Source organism: Rattus norvegicus, chromosome 16, assembly GCF_021556685.1.
Source record: "Rattus norvegicus strain SHRSP/BbbUtx chromosome 16, alternate assembly SHRSP_T2T, whole genome shotgun sequence".
In the NCBI taxonomy this organism is placed as follows: Eukaryota; Metazoa; Chordata; class Mammalia; order Rodentia; family Muridae; genus Rattus; species Rattus norvegicus.
Genome location: NC_141549.1, coordinates 72,252,657 through 72,276,907, shown reverse-complemented (window position 1 = coordinate 72,276,907; position 24,251 = coordinate 72,252,657). Strand labels below are relative to the sequence as shown.

At 38.1% G+C, this 24,251-nt stretch overlaps 1 protein-coding gene; it reads right to left on the bottom strand.

Annotated features, from left to right (window-relative positions):
• The window catches only part of Erich1 (glutamate-rich 1), a gene marked incomplete at its 5' end in the record, with an annotated part of 52,793,804 nt that overhangs the window by 11,387,456 nt on the left and 41,382,097 nt on the right, over nt 1-24,251 (bottom strand).

Here is a 24,251-nt window from a genome sequence, read left to right as displayed (position 1 = left end):
ATACTTTTTTCCTTCTTCACCTTAAGTTTAGCTCAGGGTTTCTAGTCAGTGACCACGTCTCTTTAAAACAGTCCATGGTCTTAGAGTGCCCTACTAAGTTGTGTTGTTGTTGTTGCTGTTGTTGTTGCTGCTGCTGCTGCTGCTGTTGTTGGAGTCTTAATGCTCTGTTTGTGCTGCTGCAGAGAGATAAGAAAAGCTTAAGGAGGCAGCATCTGAAGAGGTAGATCACTGTAGGCATGACCTTGAGGAACACATTGGAAATTCAACCTCTTCTTTCTCTCTGTGATTCTAGGTTTTAAACAATTCCTTTGCTATATACTCCCCACTGCAATGTACCATCTCACTACAGTCTTGGAGCAATGATGCCATGATAAAAAATTTTGAAGCCACGAGTTAAAACAATCCAACCAACCAAAAAGAAGGAGGAGGAGAAGGAGGAGGAGGAGGAGGAGGAGGAGAAAAGGAGGAGGAGGAGGAGGAGGAGGAGGAGGAGGAGGAGGAGGAGGAGCTTTGATGGGTCCAGGCTTTCTAGCAGGTACCAATTTGTTAGCATGTCACTTCACAAAATTACAAAACCAGGTCTGGGAAATGTAGCCTAACTGCAACCATGGGGCTGTGGCACCAGTTTCGATTGTTGTCCACAAAAGCCAAGGACAAGACTTGCTGCCAAACAAGCCTGGAGACAGCTGAGGCTCTAGTGAATGTACTGCATACACAGTGTCTTGGTGTCAGTGACCCCACAGGATTCTCGTGTGGGAACCTTACGTTCTAAGTTCCACATTCATGGTATTTTGAGGTAGCACCTTTGTGGAACAAGATGCAGATGGTGTGGTGGTCGAATAGGTTAGGCTCCTATATACTCATGTGTTTGAATGCTTAGCTCATATGAAATGGCCTGCATGGTGTTATGCTTCCTGCCATGACGATAATGAACTAAGCCTCTGCAACTGTAAACCAGCCCCAATTAACTGTTTTCCTTCACAAGAGTTGGTGTCTAATTGCAAAAATGGAAGGTCTAACTAGCACAGAAGTTGGTATAGGGTCTGGGGTATTGCTGTGAGAGGCCTGACTATGCATGTGCTTGGAGGAATGTGAATTTTGGGGACTTTGAGTTAGGAAAGAAGTGGAATGCTTTAAGTGAGACGTAATGGGCTCTACCAGTAGAAGCATGGAAGACAGTGGTGCTGAGACTTATTTGGATTGAGGGGGCCTGGCTCAAGATGTTTCAGAAGAGAAGGGTTTTAGCATGGTGCCTAGAGACCATTCTTGTTATATTTTGGTGATGGATGTGGCTGTTCTTGGCCTTTGCCTGAAGAGTCTGTTGGAAGTAAGGTGGAGAGACATAGACTTATTGCATTAGCAAATGAAATCTCAAAATAGCCTAGTATAGACTCTGTCCTCGTAAAGAGAGCATTTTGCAAATGAAGAAAGCTGGGCAAGAGAAAAACACAAAATGGATGATTCAAGGATTAAAGGGGCACCAGGAAGTGGAATGGAGCTTAATTCTGTGTTTGAGAAGATAAACAGATTAAAGATATTAAATGTAATTAAGGGAGTGGTGACTTTGGGGCAAGATCCCACCCAGCTAAGCTACAGCCTTTTGAAAAAGACTTTTCCCATTGGACACTGACAGCTATTCATAATTTACAATGTGTTTGTAGTTGTGTGAGGATAGACATATCATGTTAGGTGTTATGATCTGGTTATTATTTACCCATAATAAGATATGGTTATTATTTAGCCATAAAAAGATGTGACTATCTGTCAAGTTGTCAAAGCTTTGTGATGTGATGGCTTTGTGATTGTGACGGTTATTCTTGGTTGTCAATGTGACTACATTTGGAATGAGTTACAATCCGGAAATGGAGAAGACACATATGATCTGGACCTTGAGGCAAGATGACACACATTTCAATCCAGATTGTCTTAAACCCTTAATTTAGATATAAAAGCATAGTGGCCATTCTTATAAAGATCCAAAATAAAAAAAATTAAAGGAAAGCTTAAGTCTAAGCATGGTGGTACATTCCTTTAATCCCAGTAATCATAGGCATGCTTACGTCTGAATTTAAGACCGGTCTGGACTACAGAGCAATGAGAGAACAGCCAAGCTTAGACAGTGAAGGAACGCATTGAAACAGAAAACTAGTAGAGATATAATTGAACAAGCAGCAGAACTTGGCGCCTTTGGCCTTGTGGTTCTGTCTTTACAATCAAGGATGGAATTTCCTTCTGTGACTAAGGAAAGTCATCAAGGCCAGGAATGTGTCTTGGGTGTCCATGCATTGAGGTTCAGAAAGCCCATTATGTAAGGTGACCAAGGTTGTACCTTATGCTGGCAGCCAGACTCAGTACTATGTAGGAGTAAGCCAGGTGGTACTGGTTTTGAAGACATGAGTGGATCATGAAGAGCAGCTGAAGCTTGGCACTGAGAGAGGGCAGGAGAGGCCATTGGTGATGGTGCACGTTCTGTGTCAGTTGATGGCTAGGGACTGAAGTGGTTATGCAAAGAAGTTGAGGCTTGGCACCATGAAGAGGTCCTATGAGAGGCTACTGGTGAAAGTGCAGCCCAGTTGCAGCAGAAGATACATTGTTTTGGAGATGCCAGTACCATGGAATGACTACCAACAGTAGCAGTAGTGGCTGTGTTCCAGAAGCAGTGGCAGTAAAACCCCAGATGCCTTGGTGACCTCAAGAGTTAAGAGATGACAGATATCTTCTGAAGAAAGCTACTAACAGGGAGTGGAAATATCCCAAGAGAAAGAAATGTGTTGCAGTCTACAACAGTGAAAGAATTTGAAGGTTTGAAAAATGCTATGACATCAGATATGCAGATGCAGAGTTTGGAGTTTGCCCAGTTGGTTTTCATTCTTGCTCTGGTTCAGTATTTCCTCATTGTTCTCATTTGCCTGTTTTGGAACTGTAATATATGCCCTTTGCCATGATATGTTGGAATTATGTAATATGCTTTTTGATTTTGATTTTATGTGGGATTGTAGGTAAGAGATTACATGAATCTCAGAAGAGATTTTGAACTTTGGACTTTTAAACATAATGGGATTCGTGATAAAAGCAAGAGAGATTGCAGATGGCAGCATGGTTATTCTGTCTTGTCCTGTGAGAGCCTCTATTGTGATAAACAAGAAAGCCTTCACAGATATCAATACTAGACACTGGACTTTGTCTGTCACTATATAAACCTGTATTCAGCATAATGTAGACCCAAATACAGATATGTGTATAGAATTTATATTATATATTATCTGTTAAGACTACACACATGTACACACAAACACACACACACAAACACAAATACAAACACAAAATGAAGTTTATGGAAAATAGTCAGAAAAGTCATATTCATACTAAAGAGTAGAGCAGTCTATGTATGAAAATTGTTTCTTCTACGTATCTAAAATATAAACAATGTTCTTCAATGAGGGAAGAGGCATGGCCTCCAAAGAGACTGTGCAAGGAAAAAGCTGCGCAGGGCATAGTGATTCAAATACTGTTGCTGAGGGACATATCATCGCATGACATACTGCATTATACTTTTTTTCACATACATGGATGTGATAAATGTTTCTTCAAGTTGTTCACTGTGCTTGAACAACTTTTGGTAGAGAATTTCTTACACCAAATATTCAGTATGGAGGGTTCCCCTTAGACAACTTCATCTTCCATGGTAAGTTTTCAGAGCATATATACCCTTATTTATACTTTTAATAAACCTCAGAGTTTAACATATCGGGGAAAGTGATATCTTATGGTTTTAATCTCTAGATCTAGAGAGACAAGGGATATTTCTCAATTTAACTAAGCTTTCTTTTATGCTACTTAATGTTGGTTTGACATTATTTTTTATAACTATTCACACTTATCTACTAATAAACTTAGACATGCCTCTTAATCTTCAATGGCTTGTTTTTAAGGGATTATAATAAATGCTATTTTTATTTGCAGATTATCAAGTATGAAGTGAAATACATATAGGACAATAATGCATATAGGATAGCGCCTGGCATAGTCACCACTGTTAATCAATTCATGAAATTGTATTAGCTGCTAGGGTTATCTTAATTTTATATAATTCATCACTTATAAAAAAGTTTTACCTGATTATCTAGATGCATAATGGGGTTTATCATTTACTAGACTATGAATATTTCTAACAGTATAGGAGGTGACTGTGCTGGCTAGTTTTATGTCAACTGGACATAGGCTGGAGTCCCTGGAGAAGAGAAAGTCTTGATTGAGAGAATGCCTCTATAAGCTCAGGCTGTAGGCAAGTCTGGTGGGCATTTTCTTAATTAGTGATTGATTTGGGAGGGCCCAGGCCATTGTGGGTGAAGCCATCCTTCTGTAGGTGGTCCTGAGTTCTGTAAAAATGCAGGCTGAACAAGCCATGAAGAGTAAGCCAGTAAGTAGCACTCCTTCATGGTCTCTCTATCAGTTCCTGCTCCTAGGTTCCACCCCTATTTGAGTCCCTGTCCTAATTCCCCTTGAGTGATGGACTACTATTTGAAAGTGTAAGCCAAACTAACTCTTTGTTCTTCAATTTGCTTTTAGTCATGTGTTTCAACATTGCAATACTAACCTTACCCAAGATAAGTTGGTGCCAGAATAGTGGGGTACAAGAACTACTAAAATGCGACCTTTGTTTTGCTGGGGTATTCAATGCTGGTCTGCTGGAGCTGAGAAATTAGCAGTGATTAGGAGAAGATCAGCATAATGTTGAGGTGAAATCTTATGGGAAGAGCTTCCTGACATTGCAAACTGTTGTGCTGGCAGCTGAATTCGGTAGTGTAAGAGTCACCTATGTGGTGCTGATTTTGCAGGTGTGATTGGTCAGGAATAGCCGCTGAGGCTTGCCACTGTGTGACAGCTCATTTACAACGGAAGGTCCTAGCGTTTTGGAAATGCCAGTACCATAAAATGACCACCATGAACAGCAGCAGCACTGGAGTAGAGCCAACCAGAGGCAGAAGACAAGCTGTGTGTGTTGCAGAGGGTACTGCCAGAGAAGTGACCCAAGCACTTTGGAGGAGCCCAAAAGATTGTGAGTGAACCCCAGATAATGGGAAATTGAGTTTTGCTTTGTTTAGATTGTGAAGATTCCCTGGTTCTTTCCTTTTAAAGTAAGAATACATTCAACTTAATTTGGATCATTACAGGAGCCCACAGGTGAACGATTTGAACTTTTAAGTGAGATTTTGTATTTTTAAAGAAACTAGACATTTTAAGCAACTGAACTTTTAACGTTTGAATCTGAAGTTAAGTTTTTAGCGTGGGATCTTGGGGGGTAAATAAGAAAGGAAAGGTTGTGGCGCTTAGTAGTAAGGTGCTATGTGTCAAGTTGACAAGGGGTCATTTGTATTGGATACTTTTATGTTAACTTGACACAAGTTAGAGTCACTAGAGAGGAGGGAGCCTCAACTGAGAAAATGCCTCCATAAAATCAGGTTGTAGTCAAGCCTGTAGAGCATGTATAGGGCCCAGTCTACTGTGGTAGAGTCAACCCTGAGTAGTTAATCATGGGTTCTATAGGAAAGAAGACTCATTAAGCCATTAGGTGTAAGCCAGTGAGCAGCACTCTTCCATAGGCTCTGAATTATCTTCTGCGCCAGGTTCCAGCCTTGCTTGAGTTCCTATTCTGACTTCCTTTAGTGATGAAGTACAAAGTGGAAGTGTAGTCCAAACAAGCCCTTTCCTCCCCAACTTGCTTTTGGTAATGGTGCTCCATTGTAGCAATAGTAACCCTAACTAAGACAATGACTCCCTTAGTGTTTGAAACAGGTTTGAGAAAGCATTGCGAGCATTTGTGCTTATGTTTCTAACACGGAAGCTTTTTGAATCCTTCCATTCTCACATTGGCTTAAACTTGCAGAATATTGTAACCTAATGGCAAGGATAATATCTGAGCCTGTCTCCATCTTGGGTTATAAAAGATATGATATATATATATATATATATATCCATATATATCCATATATATATTTATCCATATATATATGATATTTAAAAGCTATGTTTGTTATGGTCCTTCCCAGGATATCTAATACATATGATAATAGAGTAAGTTTTAAGTTGGGAAGCTAGTTCAGTGGTTGAGTGTTTATCTGCCTGCAAAAATATTGCAACACTGAGTTTGAACCCTCGTGTTGAAAAGCAAATCAAAAGACATTCTCTGCCTTTTTTCTATGTGGAATTACTTTTCAGATTTTGAAAAATTTGACAGTATTCTAAGTTGTTTTTCACGGTTTTACAAATTTGATCTAATTTTACTTCGGCAAATTAATAGATTTCTTGTAGGATTTTCACACAGATGAGATAAAACTTACTTGGTTTTAATGTATTGTTGCAATAAACTTCTGGGCTTCATTTATCAATATTAATCTACAGCAACTAGATCTATATACACAAGGATGATTTAAAGTTCAATACTTGTCAGACTTTGGAATTGAATTTTTAAGGAATTCATTACATTTTGAGACTCCCTGTGTATATTCTAAAAGTGTTTACATAGAAGAGGGAAGATGCTTCTTAAAACTTGAAATATCTCATAAATCTGTCTGGAATTGGTACATTTTTTGAGAGTAGCTCTCCACCATCATTTTCTCTCTCCTCTTAGGTTATTACTTCATTCATGCCTTCCTTTGATCCTCAATCACTTTAATGTTTTCTTGGAAAAACATCTCTTAACTGCAGAATTTTCTTTTGTAAAAGAGGCAAGTAGAAAGACTTGTCTTTGCTTATGATGCCCTCTGAATGTAAGCCCCATTTCTCTGTTCTCAGTTCTATAGGACCCCATCTTTCATCCATTCCGGATTTTATCATGTTTGAAGGAAGGCCTTTTAATTAAAAAGTCATTACAGACATCATTCTTCTGATATTTTGCCTCCACCTTTCAGGGCAAGCACCAGCATTACACTTCTTACCTCCCCCTCTTGAGAAAGACAGTCAGTCTGCAAGTTGCTGTAGGAATATGTCCTGCTTCTTCCTGTCTAGACTTATCTTCATTGTTTTAGTCCCCAGATCCCAAGATTTACCTAATCTATCAAGTCTGCAGTGGGGATCCTTTCTTCTTGTCATGTTCTGCATGGAACTTGGATCCTGTCCCCTATACGCATGTGACCTGTGCTATACTGCATAGTCAACTTTCTTCATGTTAAGTTGGTTTATGGTGCTGGTAGTAGAAATGGATGACCCTACAGGGCATGTTCCTACCTGAAAGTTCTGCAGACTTGGATGACTGCAACCTTCCCTGGAAAACCATTGCACTTGGGAATGAGGCAGCCTCAGACACTGGATAACTTTGCTTCTTATTTAAGGGTTCCCTTAATTTGTCACCGGTGCAGATATTTTTAATGTAGCACTTAATTCCTTACTGTAAAAAAAGGGGGGAAAACTTTCATCCAGGGTAAGCAGGCATGACATGTGATTACTAATGGTATATCTTTCACAGTTTTAAGTGTGAATAATGCTCCTTGGACCATGCCAGGGTTGCAAAAGTATATGGTCACTATTCTGTCAAGAACAAGAGATTGTCAAGTACAAAGAATGACCAAAGCATTCCTGTCTTTTCTGATCCCGGTTATATATGTATTTTGATTATTTGGTTTTCTATGGAGGGACATCCAGGACTTATTATTGTGAATCTGAGTTTTTAAGACTGGCAATGGTAATGATTTTTCACCCAAGTCTTATTTATTTCTTCCCCTCTTTACCTCTTCTTGCTTTGTTTCTTCCTGATCTTCATGGGTAGCCCTGTGCACTCATATGAGGTCAGAATCCTTCTTGATTGCTCATAGAGGTGAAAGGCTGACTGGCTGTCACATTACAGTGAAGGACTATCTCTAAGACAGTTAGCAAAAATGAAACTAGTACAGAAGTAAAGTCTTTTGGAAGTTGCTTAGTGATTCAGATTAAATGAACCAACACCATTCATAAATTCTCTCTTTAGAACTTTTCTTTCTGTGATGTCTACTTTGGTTGCCACCTTGACACATCTGAGCAGAAGGACCTCAAGTAAAGACCTGTTTCCATCAGATTGGCCTGTAGGTATGTCTGTAGGGCATTATCTTGAACATTAATTGGTGTACGAATTCTCAGCCCACTCAGAGCATCAACCCCACACAGTGGAGTGCAGGTCATATAAGGAAGGTAGTAGAGCAAGCTAGAAGAAGCAACACAGTGAGCTATGTTCCTCTGTTGTTTATGCTTCAAGGTCCTGCCTCTGCTTTCCCCTGATGATGGACTGTACCTTGCAAGCAAAATAAACTCATCTCCAAGTTGCTTTTGATGATGGTGCACACCATAGCCACAGAAGGGAAGTAGGAGACTTTCACTAGCATGAGTGCTCAGGAATAAAGTCTTTTATGTTGAGGATTGATAGTTTGGGAATTGAAATAAAAAACAGTAAAATCTAGTAACTCTAGAGTATAAATCTAGTCTAATATGTCTATAAATTTGCATAATAAAACTGATTCCTGATAGTGGCTGAGGTAACAAGACTAGACATTCATGTCATCTATCCATCATGTCCTTCTTTTCCTGGCCTGCTAACTCTTGACTAGTTAGTTTGGCTGCTCCACTGTTCCAACAGGCCCCAAATCCATGTTCTTAGAATGTTGATTCTGACTGTTCTACTTACTTTCCAATGTTAAAATGACCAAAAGCAACTTCCAAAGAGAAAAAGGTTTATTTAATCTTATAGTACATCATGAAGAGAAGTCAGCACAGGAATTGAAGGGGAGGCTATGGAAGAATGCTACTTATTGGCTTCTCCCATGACTTGCCTGTTGTTTTTTCTTATACAGTGTAAGGCCATTTGATGACAGCATCACTACTCACATTGAACTATTTCTATCTTGTGCAAAGTTGACAAACAATGATCACAATGAGTCACTGATATATTAAAAATCCTAGGTTTACAGAGATAGAGCATGGGCTGCTCCTAGGTCCCTGCATATTCGTAGCAGATGAGCATCTTGGTCTTCATGTGGAGCTCCCAACAACTGGAGTAGGGGCTGTCCCTGAGCCCATTGACTGTCTGCCTGTGGATTCTGTGCCTGAAAACGAACTGCGCCTTGTTTGGTCTCAGTGAGAGAGGTTACACTAAGTCCACAGCAACTTGATGTACTGTGTGTGTGTGTGTGTGTGTGTGTGTGTGTGCGCGCGCGCGTGCGCACGCAAGTGCGTGCGCGCATTAGTGGGAGGCTGACACACAGAGGGAGATATTCTGTTTCTTAAAAGAGAAGGGGAAGGTGCAATGGGAGTAGGACTTGCATGAGGAGGGTACTGGAAAGAGTGGGCGGGGGGTTGATATTTGGATGTAAAGTAAATAAATAAATAAATTTTAAAGAATAACAAGTAAAAATCCAGAAAAATTCTAGATTTATGCTGAGATTTGAAGATTCAAAACTTTTTAGCTTAAGAACATCTGAATAAGCCATGAACAGAACTTCCTTATAGGGAAAATTTCTGAAGAAATAAAGATCCTAGAAGAGATAATGAATATATTAAACATCATCTTTGGCACTTAAATTATGAACAGTAATGAAGTTTGATCCTGTTTTCAAGACAGAATTCTTGAGGATGTTTGACAAAGTGACAAAAGGTAAACCTAGTTGATTGTGCTGTTTTACTAGAAAGAAAGTTATATAACAATGCAGGACATGGATGGAAAGTTATATGATTTCATATTCTTTGAATCTCAAATGTTTCAAACACCCCACATATTAGTAGAGTAGTCATTAGCCCATGGTGCTACTGAAATGGTTCTAACTTTTAGAACCCAAGGGAAATGGAATTCACTAAGATTGAGCCTTTGAGTGACTTCTGAGATCTCAGCTCCTTTCCATCTGTTTGATTCTTGCAAACCTTGACAAGAGTAGCCTTGTACCACCACACACCCCAACCATAAGGTTCTCCTCACATATACCCAAGAACAATAGTAATTAAGGTATCTGAAAGCAAGAGTCAAAAAAAGAAATCAAAAGCCCTCTATTCACTTTAGCATGTTCTCAAGGATTTAGAATGTATTGTAGTAGAAGTAAAATCAAATTCAACTTAAATCATAAAAAAAACTTTGGGGGATTTGTTGAAAATGCTATTTAGTTTTCTACAAAATTATTTATTTAAAATGAGCATAGATATGTAGCCACAGATGTATATGTGCATAGTTTAATATGCAAATAAACTTTATTTCTCAACATATTTTGGATATAATGGAATAAAGAGAGCCATTCCTATCATTTTTACACCATGGATTAATGTGTATAAGTGAAATGAAATAGAAATGGGAGGAGAAAGGTCTCTAGGGGTGGGAGATATGGAGATACAGAAGAAGGTGGGAGGGAGGAGAGAGAAGAGCAGGATAGACATGATCTGATAGGTGAAATGGAAAGAGAGGCTCTTTCACGAGGGGAAAGGGAGGTAAGTATAGAAGGAGGGAGATGGGTAAAATAGGCTCTTTGAAAAAGGAATCACAAGGAATCAAACGATTCACTATTTACCTATAATACACATCATTCTCTGTCAATGAACTTTAAAAAAAAATCAGCTGATAAAACTCCTTCCAAGGAGTTTGATTCTTGGCTTAACAAAACTCCCAATACCAGACCTGAGAAACCCTCTTTTGAGTTTTTGTTTAGCAGTGCTGTCTGAGAGCCTCAGAACATACAGCCTACTGCTGCTGTCTGTGGTTCCTTCGCAGAGGTAGACAGCAAATTTCTATGGCTGAGGACACCATTCACTTCAGAAACAGAACCCAGAGATCCCTGAGCTAGAACTGATCTGAATGCCCCCTCTCTGAAGACAAACTTCCATGGTATCAGAAGAGCCTTGCACCTTTCAAAGGAGAGAAGGAACCCATCGTCCCTCCAATCTATGATGCCATTGAGCCGAATCAGCATGCCATGATAATCCCAAGGGTGCAGGCCTTGGCAGTAATCAACAGCTATCTAATTAAACTTAAAACCATGGGCTCGACAAGAAGGAAGCTATGTGTGGCACTAGAAATCTAGCTGACTACTCTGTGTTAGTGAAGTCATGGTCCCTGGAGGAGAATATACAACCACTAATTTTCTACATGAACATAAGCCCTTAATGATCTATAAACATTTGTCCTTATGCTCACAGGTACATTTCTTAGCTAATGTCCATTTGTGTGGAGATTAGATAAGATTAGCTTGCTCCTAGCAGTTTGACTAAATACAGAGTGTCCTAGTTTGCTTTCTGGTGCTCTGGTAAAACATTCCAAATTAAGGCAATTTGGGAAGGAAGGGATTGATTTAGCTTACACATCCTGACTGTAGTCCAACACAGAGGGAAGTCGGGACAGGTACTCAAGTTAAAACACTGGAGGCAGGCACTGAAGTAGAGAACATGGAGGAAAGATTCTTGCAAGATCGTTACCTGTGGTTACCTCAGCCACCTTTCTTGTACAACCCAGGACCATCGGCTTGGGTGGTACCACCCCTGTGAGATGAGTTCTGTATGCTGATGATTAACCAATAAAATGCCCCTCCCAGATGTAGGTACTTTTAAAAGTGGGTTTAGTGCCTTTTGGACCACAGTATAGATAGTGACAAAACACTCTGAAAACCATGAAGTGCTTAGTAAGACACTTGCCTACCACATCAAAGCTGCTTCCTCATTCCAGCCCTTTGTTATAGTGGGGTCTCTTGCTGATTCTGCCTGTTAACTAAATTTTTGTGCATCTAAGATTTCATTTTTCTAGGAGATGTACCAGAGAATCTAACTGTCGATCCATCTAGAATGCGTACATTTAGTATTTTAAGAGCACGCCAAACAAGCTGCTCTTACTTTACATCCACATTTTTTATATATATATATTTCTCCTGCATACATTTTAGCATTCAGGATTTACATATAGACATATATGTGTGTATATATTTATTTTTACAATTCTGATAGCTGTGGTATTACTTCACTGTGGTTTTAGTTTCCCTGAACAAGCATTTACAATCAAATAGTATCTGTCCATCCTACACGTGTAATTTTTAAAGATGTAAATAGTATGTTAACTTATATTTATTTAATTGTGGATTCGTCAAACATTAGCAAGTTTCCTTTAACATCTCATAGAGTCATTTCTCTCCATTCTACTTTGTCAAGGTTATTTAGCTATTTTAAGTCCCTAAATTTAGAAATTTAATTATAAGATGGCCCGTGCCTACAAAACACCTTGCTGTGACTTTGATAAGAATAGCTTTATATCACTTCAGACTACTCGAGGGGAATCTTCTGTATCGGATCCTTAAAACTATAAAATTGTTATGAATGTCTCTACTTCTGTGGCTTTTGATTTCCCTTCCTCTTGTTGGTAGCTTCTGATTTCCAGCCACTTGATTATTCTGTCTCCAAGTCGTTCATTTCCCAGAGGTTGATTATAAATGGAAGTATAATCTTAATATTGTTATTTCTATGTGACTTGTTCTAATACAGTTAGGTAATCAATTTATGTATGATGATCCTGTGGCCTTCAGGAACTTATTATATTTAGGACTTTTGTAGACTCCTCAGCTTTAAAATTAGTATACACCATAATTGCTTTCATTAAGGCATTTTTTATGCATACCTTGCTTCAGTTGTGTCTCCTTCCCTTACTGGTGTCCACCATTTTTTCTGATCTCCAACTCACACCCTTCTGCTCTAGTTCCATTCACTTTCTTCCACATGCATTCTACCTCCTCCTTCTCCCTCTTGGATCCAGATTCTAGTTTTATGACACCTACCTATTTAAAAATTAAATATAGCCTCCAAACGAGAAGGGAAACATGTAGTATTTGTCATTTTCCTTCCTTACCTCATTTAAAATGCTAATTTCCAGACCTATTCATTTCAATGAACATTTCATAATTTCATTTTCTTTTTGCCGAGGTTGAGTAAAATTCCATTGTATATGTCTGTCACATTCTGTTGTGGATCACATTTTCATTACCCACTAATCTTTTGATAGGCATCTGTTGTCACTTGCTTTCTTCATAATAGTCATTCTGACTAGAGTAAGATGAAATTGCAATATAGTTTTAAATTTCATTTCCCTTATGGCTAAGGAAGTTAAGACGTTTTAAGAACATTGTGTGTGTGTGTGTGTGTGTGTGTGTGTGTGTGTGTGTGGAGAGAGAGAGGGGGGGGGGGGGGAGAGAGAGAGAGAGAGAGAGAGGGAGGGAGAGAGAGAGAGAGAGAGAGAGAGAGAGAGAGAGAGAGAGAGAGAGAGAGGCAGAGAGAGAGATATGGGATGGGCAACTTATAGAACTCAGAGGTCTTTCATTGGCTTTATTCCTAAGTACTTTGTTTTCTGGAAAGTATTGTAAAAGGTGTAGGTTTCCTAATTTACTAATTTATTTTTCAGTTATCTTTGTGTGTTGATTTGAACCCCGAATCTTTACAGCAAAAATGTTTCAAGCCTAAATGTGTTCTTGTGAAGTTTGTGGAATCTTTAAATAGAACATCGTCTGCACATAGGTTGTTTTTTTTTCTTCTATTTTTATTGGTATTATTAACCTTTTTTGCTCCTGTAATATTTCTTTAACTTGATTTTGAGCCCTGTACTGAAAAAGAGTAGAGAAAGTAGGTACCTTTGGATTATTTCCATATTTTAGAGGAAATGCTGTCTTTTCTTCACTGCGTTTATTGTTGGCTATATGTTTATCATCTATATCCTTTTCTATGTTTCATTAAAATTCTAATTTCATCAAAAGTTTTGACATGGTGACATGTTGAATGTTCTTACATCTGTGAATCCAATAATACAAGTCTAACTCTATGCTCCATAATACCTTTTGATTCATGTTAATTTTGCATCCCTAGAATGAAGGTAACGTTGCCATAAATGATAAAATATGTAAGTTTATAATAATATACTGTTATATAAAAATAGAATAATATAAAATACAATAACATAACTTCGTTTTAATATACTCATGAATTTTGTCTGCAAGTATTGTGTTAATATTTTAAGCATTTTACTGTAAAGGACTTGCAAATAAAAAACATCTCACAACAAGGTTAACAGCCACTCAAAGTCTACATGCTGTAATGAATTTCTGTGTAGTTTTAATTGCCATTCTGAAACCTAGAGTTTTGCTTTGTATTTTACGTCTTCACTATCAGGTGCATTCTTTAGGTAAACACACATGGTATGCACTCACTGATACGTGGCTATTAGCCCAAATGCTTGAACTACCCTAGATGCACAGAACACATGAAACTCAAGAAGGATGAACAAAATGCGAATGCTTCACTCCTTCTTTAAAAGGGGAACAAGAATACCCTGGGGAATAGGGAGGCAAAGTTTAGAAAAGAGGCAGAAGGAACACCCATTCAGAGCCTGTCCCACATGTGGCCCATACATATACAGCCACCAAACTAGATAAGATGGATGAAGCAACGAAGTCCAGGCTGACAGGAACCAGATGTAGATCTCTCCTGACAGACACAGCCAGAATATGGCAAATACATAGGCAAATGCCAGCAACAAACCACTGAACTGAGAACGGGACCCCCGTTGAAGGAATCAACAAGAAAGGCTGAAGGGGCTTGAGACCCCATATGAACAACAATGCCAACCAACCAGAGCTTCCACGGACTAAGCCACTACCCAAAGACTATACATAGATTGAACCTGAACTCCAACTGCATAGGTAGCAATGAATCGCCTAGTAGGGGCACCAGTGGAAAGGGAAGCCCTTGGTTCTGTCAAGACTGAACCCCCAGTGTAATGATTGTTGGGGGGAGGGTGGTAATGCGGGGAGGGGCGGGAGGGGAACACCCATAGAGAAGGGGAACAGAAGGGGAAGGAGGATGTTGGCCCCGAAACCAGGAAGGGGAATAACAATCAAAATGTAAGTAAGAAATACTAAGTTAATAAAGGTGGAAAAAATTTTAAAAAAAGAAAAAGAAGAGCCTTGTTTTAAATTAAGTTGCTGGAGAGGAGCCTCAGTGGTTAAGGTCATAGTTTACTCTTTCAGATGTCTACAGTTTAGTTGCCAACACCATAATGATGACTAGCATCACCCATAACTCAGTCCTGGGTTATGTAATGTCATATTTTGGGCTCTCCAGAGACAAGGTGTGAAGGTGACACATAGAAACACAATCAGATCTCCCATACATAAAAAATAAATTTAAAACAAAAATACAAACAAGGTGAATTAAAATAGAAAAAAACAAGCAAAGAACTCCTGTGAATCTACATAGTGCTGCTAGTACATTCATGGGTATCGAGCCATCTACTGGACCATGGGTTGTCTCTCAGTCATTGCATCTCTGAAGAATATTGACGCTTCCTTCCCTAACATCCATCAGGAGCCAATAAGTATTTTGCTTGTCTTGACTATGCACAGGTCTCAGATACACAGTTACAGATGTTGTGAGTTCTTGTGTGCAGCTGAGCTTCCCTGTCTGGAAAACGTTGTTTTGATATGTGAAGTCATCCACTGGTTCTGGCTCTTATGATCTTCATATCCTCTCTAACGTGATGATCCCTGATCCTTGGGAATGATCATCGCTCGTCTTTTACTTCATAGTATTTTCTTCTTACTCTTCACAGATATGCAGATATTTTATTTCCAGTGCAACTTGAAGTTTACTTGAAATTGTTACGTTATTGTACTTTATATTATTTTTATATAATAGTATATTATTATAAATTATTACATAAGAGGAAGTATTTTGATATGAATGTCCCAATTAAACAAAGTACTCCACAATTCCTTCTCTCTGAATGCTGGCAAGTTGTGAGTCTATGCAGCTTAGTACTATTTTTGTTAACTTAAAACAGTGTAGCATCATCTGGGAAGAGAGCACTTCATTTGAGCAGCCTATAGACTTGTCTTTAGAATATTTCCTTGATTAAATATGGATGTGTCTAGGGCCCAGATACTCTGAGCAGTGTCACTCCTGACAATTCTGGGTGACAATTTTAGAATACAAGAAAGCAATCTGAGAATGAAAGCGATCCAATGACAATGTATTCTTTAGGCTCTCTGCTTCAGTCCCTGTCTTTAGGTCTTGCTTTCAGTTCCTGCCTTCAGGTCTTGCCTTTAGTTCCTGCCTTGGTATCCCTACCATGTCAGTGTCTTTTAGTCAAGTGCCATTTGCAAAGGGCAGATGATGCCCAGATGAAGGCTAAGAGTTGCATTTATCTGTGAGTATTAAAGTCTATATAGATACTCTTCGCCAAATGAAGATAATCATTTACCTCCTACTTATGACAGAATTTGATTGTTTTTCGGCCATGAACAGCTGTTCACTATTTTCAAGAACTTCTGCCTTATCAAACGGATATGAATTTCTAAAAGTTTATCAGATTTCTTCAGTGGATCACTGCTATACTTCTAACCCTTCCAGTTCTCATACTCTATAAGATTGTATAAATAGTCATGCTATGTGGCATTGTTTTTTATCATCTTCACAGGTGTGTAGAAATTACACTTTTTATTTCCAATGTAAGCAGAAGTTTATTTGAAATTATTACATTTTATAGCTGGAAGAGTACATTTGTGCTGGAATTTTAATACTAAGAAGTTGATTGCGTTATAACATTGCTATCAAAGGGTGGTTTCTGTGGTATTTCTGCACTGGAGAGCATGTCATGATTGTCCATGAGGCTTCCTATCTCGTCAAGTAGGGTGACTAAAGGCAAGGTTTCTATTATCAAATTATGTAGCTTGATAAAGTTCACATACACTTAATATTACTCAGACTATTTAGGTCCACATTTATCCCCACAAACTTCATTTATCCCACATCAAATAATGTACATTTAAAATTTCCCACAACTTATATGTTTCAGTTATTTATGCATATATTCATTCCTGTAACTTTTATATTTCACATATAGCATATCAATACTTTGCAATAGATGCAAGGGTCTTTGCGTTTCCAACATGAGTTCCCTGGTTTGCTTGTGCTACAATAGAACATACTTGAATCTGGTTTTGTGATCATATCATTTACATTCTTTTGTTTGGGTCTATTTATAGACAATACTGTTTCATTCAGTTGTCTCATACATTAGATTATGTAGTGGTTAGCTTTCTCTCTTGAAATACACTTTTATGTTTCTTTTTAAAAGAATTACTGATTAATTTTATTTATTTAGATTTCAAATGATATCCCCCTTCCCATTAACCTCCCCAATTCCCTCACCTATCCCCCCTGTTTCCATAAGGGTGCTCTCTCACTCTCCCACCCCCTCCTGCCTCTATGTCTCAACATTCCTTTACACTGAGTCACTGAGCCTCCACAGGACCAAGGAGCTCCCCTCCCATTGATGATAAATAAGATAATCCTCTGCTACATATGCAGATGGAGCCATGGGTATTCCCATGTACACTTTTTGGTTGGTGGTTTAGTCCCTGGGGCTTGGGGGGATCTGGCTAGTTGATATTGTTGTTCTTCCTGTGGGGTTCCTAACCACTCCAGCTCCTTCAGTCCTTCCCCTAACTCCTCCACTGGGGTCCCTGTGCTTAGTCTGATGGTTGCCTGTGTGCATTCACATCTATGTTGATCAGGCTCTGGTACAGCCTCTCAGGGGACAGCTATACCAGGATCCTGTCAGCAAACACTTCTTGGCATGGGTTTTGCATGTTGGATTTATAATCTCTAGCTTTCAATACTTCCATATCTAGATCTGGCTGCTTTATATGTTCCTGACAGTTTGCTCCATGGTCTTTCCCACCACTTGTTTTTAGTCCTCTAACAATAGTTCCTATGTTCATGTCTTGCCTTACTAAGCTGGGCCTTTGGAAAGTTCCTCACAAAGTTTTCACATAATTATACTTATCCAACTCTTGTTTATTATTTTTTCCTTCGGCTGGGTATAATGTAGTCAGTTAAAAGTTTTTTTTTTTCTGGCTAATTAGTTGGAATTGGTTAATTTTGTATGTTCATGCTTATATTTGTGTGATTATATTTTCTTGTGCAAATAACAATCTTTTTGCTTTCATACTCAGTGTTGTTTATTTAGCCTTGAAAATAGTAACTTTATTAGCATTTGCCAACATGAGGCTGGGTTTGTATTTTCTTTAACACAGTATGCTCTACTTCAAGTCTCCCTTTGCATATAATCTCAATAATGAATGGGACTCTGTCTCTTTTCATTTCTTTATTTATTTATTGAGAGGCAGTTACTATTCACATGCATATACATGTTCCAGTTTTCTGCTGAAATCTTTTGCAATTTTGCTCATTTCAGTTGCTCACATTATTTAATCATATCCACTACACACATAGATTCATTCACACAGGCCTCTCTCCAGTCACCACAGAGACATCTGTGGCGTCTTCTCTTTGCTTGCACTTGGTGTTTTAGCTCAACTGGCTCACTTTTTTTGTCTTTCTATCTTATTGAATTGATTCCTCCCAAGAGTTGCAATGAGTATTTTTTAAAAGCTCTTTATCTTATGACAATTTTATTTAAATGGCTAAGTTGTAATGATTAACATCAGATATAGTGCAATTATCCGACTTTTGTTTTTTCTTGGCTTCTAACCCTCATGAAGGCTTCTTACATTATATGGTTTTATCATATTTAATGTTTATTATTTTCATTTAAAATATAATTAAGTTTTATATGAATGAGTATATTGTCTACATATACATATGAACAATATGTGTAAGCCTAATCTCTGTGGAAGGTAGAAGTGAGTGCCAGATCTATTACAACTGGAATTATGGGAAGTAGAGAGCCACTATGTGGATGCTGCGAACCATTATGTGCTATGTGTCCTAGTAGACAAATGTCTACCATCCCAGATAGGAAACTGACAAGAGACCAAAGTATGGGTACTACCAAAGCCCAGAATAAGTTTTATTATAGTTAATTACAGGGATATGAATAGAAGATCAGAAGTGACTCAAAGGCAGATGCACCACCAACATGGTGACCTGAGAACATAGAGCACACTGCACAGGCTGTAGGCAGCTTGATAGGTTAGAGAGTGGTCTTTCCAGGAGGCTCTATGAGTCTGACCCTCTTCCAGGCAGCTCTATTGCTCTTCATTTCTTCTAGGTTCCTTGGATGATCTGTTTCTTCTTCCAAGCTGCTAGGGTTATCTCAGACTACTCTTTGGGACTTTGTCTATCTGAAACTGATTCCAGCACTCTAGTGTTGACATACTCTTGGGGAAAGAGAGGCCTGGTTAGTCTTGTCAGTTCCAGGGACTTCCTGAAGCTATTTGAGTTGTTCAATTCCATTTGCATGCTTTTCCACAGGATGGAGTTTCACCTCCTCTAGATAGTCCTGTTATTTTATTTCTTTGTAAACATCACCTCTTTCACCATAACACTTTGCCTTGGAGTAGCAAACTTGTGAATATTTCCAGATCAATGCATATTAATACTAATAAGTACTAGTACTTTAATACTAATTATAGGGATAAGTATCACCTTAGGATACTCTATCCCCAAGTTCTCAGCACAAAGATTTATTTGGCACAGAGGGACAAAGGTCAGAGAATTAGAGACAAAGACAGGGTATAGAAGATGAAGGAGAAAGAGAAAGGAACAAGGTAGAGGGAGGAGGAGATGGTTATTTGTCCTGGAGGGACAAAGAACTGCTTCTGTATAGAGAGAAGACAGACATAGAACATAGGGAAATGACAGTTTATAAAGGTAAAAGGGGAAACACATGCTGGGATGAGGTGTTTAATTTGACTGAGTATATTAACTAGGTGAGCCAATGGGGGCTTTTGCTTGCTAGAGTTCAATACTTTGATAGCTGCACCTTGGTAGTAAGCCTCAAAGGAAGCAATTGGCCAAACAAAGGATTGAACCTTGGGAGCTAGCCTTAGCAATGCAATGTAACAGATTTTCAGCAAGGCAGAGAAAATGGGAATATGGGTAAGGCCCAGCAGAGCGATGTTTGCTATGCTAGCTACAGTCCCTTAACTCATCTCCACGGTTACAGTCCTTTTCATCACAGTGTCAAACACACTGCACGGCAGGCCACATGTCTAGGAGTAGTTAGCTAATACAAAATTAACTTCATATTTCAGTTCGCTATTTTGGGGATGATTTTGTTTTATTTTGTTTTGACAAGAAAGAACATTAAAGTTGGGTAGGGGAGTGGGAAGGATCTGCGACAAGTTGGGGGAGAGGAAAATGTATTGCATGAAAAAATGTTAAATAAGAATAAATTTCATGTGAGCAATTTAAATTGCTTAAAATTATGTCTCTCTTTAAAAAAAAATTCCCCGAAAGTAATTATTGTACAGATCCAAAGATGGGAGGTTTCAAGCTTAGGGGAAACTGCTATAAGATAAGAACTGAATGAGAGTCTTCTGAAGGACAAGGGAATGTCATTAACCACTGACCAATTTCTCTTGCCCCCAGTATTCTTGTTATATCACAGGATGTTTCCCAGTCTAGATTTGCCCTTCATACTTTTATCTTTGAACGTTATGTGCCTTCCAAACAAAACAATATCAGGTATGAAAGGTTCCAGCGCAGTTCTTGGGTAATAACTATTTTCCTTTGCTTCAAATGATGACTTTAGTGATTTGATTTTCTACAGGAAATATTTACTCTTGTTTTCTTCTAGCACATGGGAAGCAGCAGCTGTTCCACTGCTGTAGAATCCAGTTATTTCTCCCCGTCTGACTTATGTGCTAGCTGGTACTCTAAATTCCCCCTCTTTGTGTGCCCCACTGTTTCCAGTGTCCCAGGGACAGATGAGAGAAGTCTCTCCCTTACGCTGAGCTTTTATTATTTTTAAATCAAAACAAGATTGTTACTTGTGTTGCACGTTAAAATAGTGAGTTCTGCAGACCTTTCTAAGCTTTTGACTCCCATTCCTAAAGTGTGCATGTAAACAAATGTATCTTTGCTTCTCCTGGGACTGGATTCCTCACACAGGATGAATATTTTCTGATCTATCCATTTACCTGAGAATTTCATAATTTTATTTTTCTTTAAAGCTTAATAATGTCTCCTTGTGTATTGTACCACATTTTCATTATCTGTAACTCCTTCTATATCATTATATATTTCATATATCATATAGAGCACAAAAAGTTTTCATGATCAGTTTATGCTATATCAGTGGTTGGTTCTCAGTCTTCCTAATGCTGTGACCTTTGTTCATGTGGTCGTAACCCCCCCAACCATAGTTATTTTCATTGCTACCTCATAACTGCAATTTTGTTACTGTTGTGAATCTTTAGGTGAATATATGTGTTTTATGATTGTCTTAGGTGATCCCTGTAGGGAATCCTTGCTTTGTGGATGTCTAGGTTTACATTTCTTGGCTATTGGGAATAAAGCACCAATGAAGAATGACAGAGCTGGATCATGTGGTAGACCTACTTTGAGAAACCTTCACCCAGAGATCTAGAGTGGCTGATCCAGTTTTTACTCTCACTACCAGGGAATATCTATTCTTGCCCTATACGCATGCCAGCATTGACTCTCATTTATTCTTTTGCTTTGTGTTGCTGGTCTTAGGTGTAGGATGAGATCTTCAGGTAGTTTCGATTTGCATTTCCATGATACTTAAGGATGTTGACTGTTAAAATAAAATGGTCCCCAGATGTTTATAATTCATCTTTTAAGAACTCTCTGTTTAGTACCTTGACCCATTTTTAAAATTGGATTGTTTTCTTGGTGCTTAGGGATTTCTTGTAAATTCTTTGTATAGTTCATCTACTAACCCTTGGCCAGATGTAGAGCCAATGATTATTTCTCTCAGTCTATAGGATATATCTTCAATCAAATAATGTTTTTACTGTACAGTTGTTGGTCTTAATACCCATACATCTGGAGTTCTGTTTAAAAAATTCTTTCTGGGGACTATAGGTTCAAGAATATCGCTTAGAAATTATCCCTGATAAGAGAAAAGCAGAAACCTATTTATTATTTTGTTACACCAGAAACCTATCATTGTTATTGCATCCTACAATAATGTTTGCCTACAAAGTGTTTTATTGACTAAAGAATTTTGAGTCATGAAGATTTGAGATACTATATTCTTTGAGTATCTAATCAAGAAATATCTTAAAAATCTCCTGCTCCATCTTTTCTAATGAGAGCTGTATCCTCCTTTTTTCCTTTTTCTTTTTTGGTTGGTTCTGATATTCTGGGATTAGAGGATCTATTTGTCATCTTGGGTCTTCAATCATATAGAAAATGATGTGCATTTATTTCCTGAAGCTTCAAAAATATAATGCTATCAACTTGATGACTTAGAAAACCATATTTATTGTTTAAACATTACAGTGACTAGAATAGGGTACAAATAAGAATATTGGCAGGACTTAATTTCCTCCTGAAGGCATAGAAGAGGCATAGAGTCTATTTGGCGATTTCTTGGCAATTGGATGTCAGGATTCCTTGGATTCTGGCTACATCACTCCAGTATCTCCCTACAATATCATAATGCTTTTTTTATTAGCTCTCTCAGAAAGAGACATGATTGCATTTAGAGTCTAAGACATATAGTTGGCTCACTTACTAGCATCTTCAAAGTCCCTGTTTTTATATTAACATGTTTTAGGGATTATAGTCTGATTTTGGGGGGAAGCTATTACCAAAATACTACAATATAAAAAAATGTATCTCTAAAATCTTATCAGTTGACATAGAAACCACACCATTTCACACATGCTGAAGTTTGCCTTCCATTTATCTACATCTACCAGTGGATGTGATAAAGCTTTTCAACTAGAAGCACTCTGGTTTCAATGGAGACATACAACTCATATGAGCTAAGGCAGAAAAGAAACTGGAAAGACTGTTTATAATTTTTCTCCTGTGACTTGTAGCCATTAGAATTTAGTTTTTGTTTGAAGCTGTCTACAGGCCAGTAGAAACAAACACAAATGAATGGATTCATCAAAAAGCATATGAGGGATATTTGTTAAAAGTCATTTGAAGTCAATGCATTGATTCTAGAAGACAAACAGCTATGTCCAACCAAAGCAATTAGGAAGTTGGAAAGGATTGCTATTTACAAGAAAACGACTCTCTCTGCCTTCTAAATGCCACAAAAGTGGAAACTGAAAATATAAAAAAATATGTGATTTGTAAAAATTCAGATTTATAAAATCTGAATATAATTTTTACATAATTTTTAATAAGTCATGGAATTTAATTCATTGCACTTATGAGAAGTATGACCAACAGCATGTGCCTCCTTCTCAAAGGAGCTCAGGAGGAATACAGAGCATGGTAGCTTGTGATGAAAGGCAATGGACATGAACATTTTTTAATAAACAACTCAGCCACTTATTTCTCTGGAAGTCATTTTCTTCTCTAACCTATTATAGGTTTGAGAAAAGAATCATGATGAGTTAAAAAATATAATCCCTGCCAATCATTCAGGCTACAGTGATGATAGTATGATCCATAGCTTTCATCACACCTTATAAAAGAATGAGTTTTGAAAATTTGGAAGATAAATATAGATATAACATTTAAGTTTGTAGGAACTTGGAAGAGGCAATTGCATTAATTACAGCTTTTATTTCTTCAACTGATTAAAATTCAGTGTTAATTGAGGTCAGTAATGTGGGTTCAATTTCTCTAAAGGCCAGATGGTTTGGCTTAGTTAGGGGGCAGTAGATTGCTATGTTGGTCCCCTAGCTACCTATCTCACTAATGTACACCATTGATCCTGTAGTAAAGGGACAAAGCTGGGTCTCTTCTTTTGAAGCAAAATATCATCATCATATAGAATCTAGCATTTATAGATTCTTAGAGTTGAAAGAAATGGTGTGATGGTCAGAAAGGAAAGGTAAATTTCATCATAATTATGATACTTAAAAAGCTAGTATTTTGGGTTTATTAATAATACTGTGACTCTTCTTTAAATGGAAAATTACATATGTTTGATATGCCAGTTAATGTTTGATTAGAAAATCAGGATTGACTTGGCTATGAAGAGTGGGTGATTAATTATATAAACAGACGTATAAGCCATTACACATTCATTACATCTGTGCTGGGTCTGGACCAGTATTGATGGCTGGGTAAGAAGATAGGTAAATGTTGGAGAAAACAAGAATGAGAGAAACAGCAAAAGGGTTCAAAGCCTGCATCTCTCACCACCTGTAAACCTGTAACTTCTATGGTGCATGTGGTGGTTTGAATGAAAATGGCTCCCATAGGCTGATAGAGAGTGGTACTACTGGGAGGTTTGGCCTTGTGGGAGTTGTATTGCTTTGTTAGAAGAAGTGCATGAGACCAGCAGAAGCAGCAGCTGGAGCAGCAGTGGCACCCTG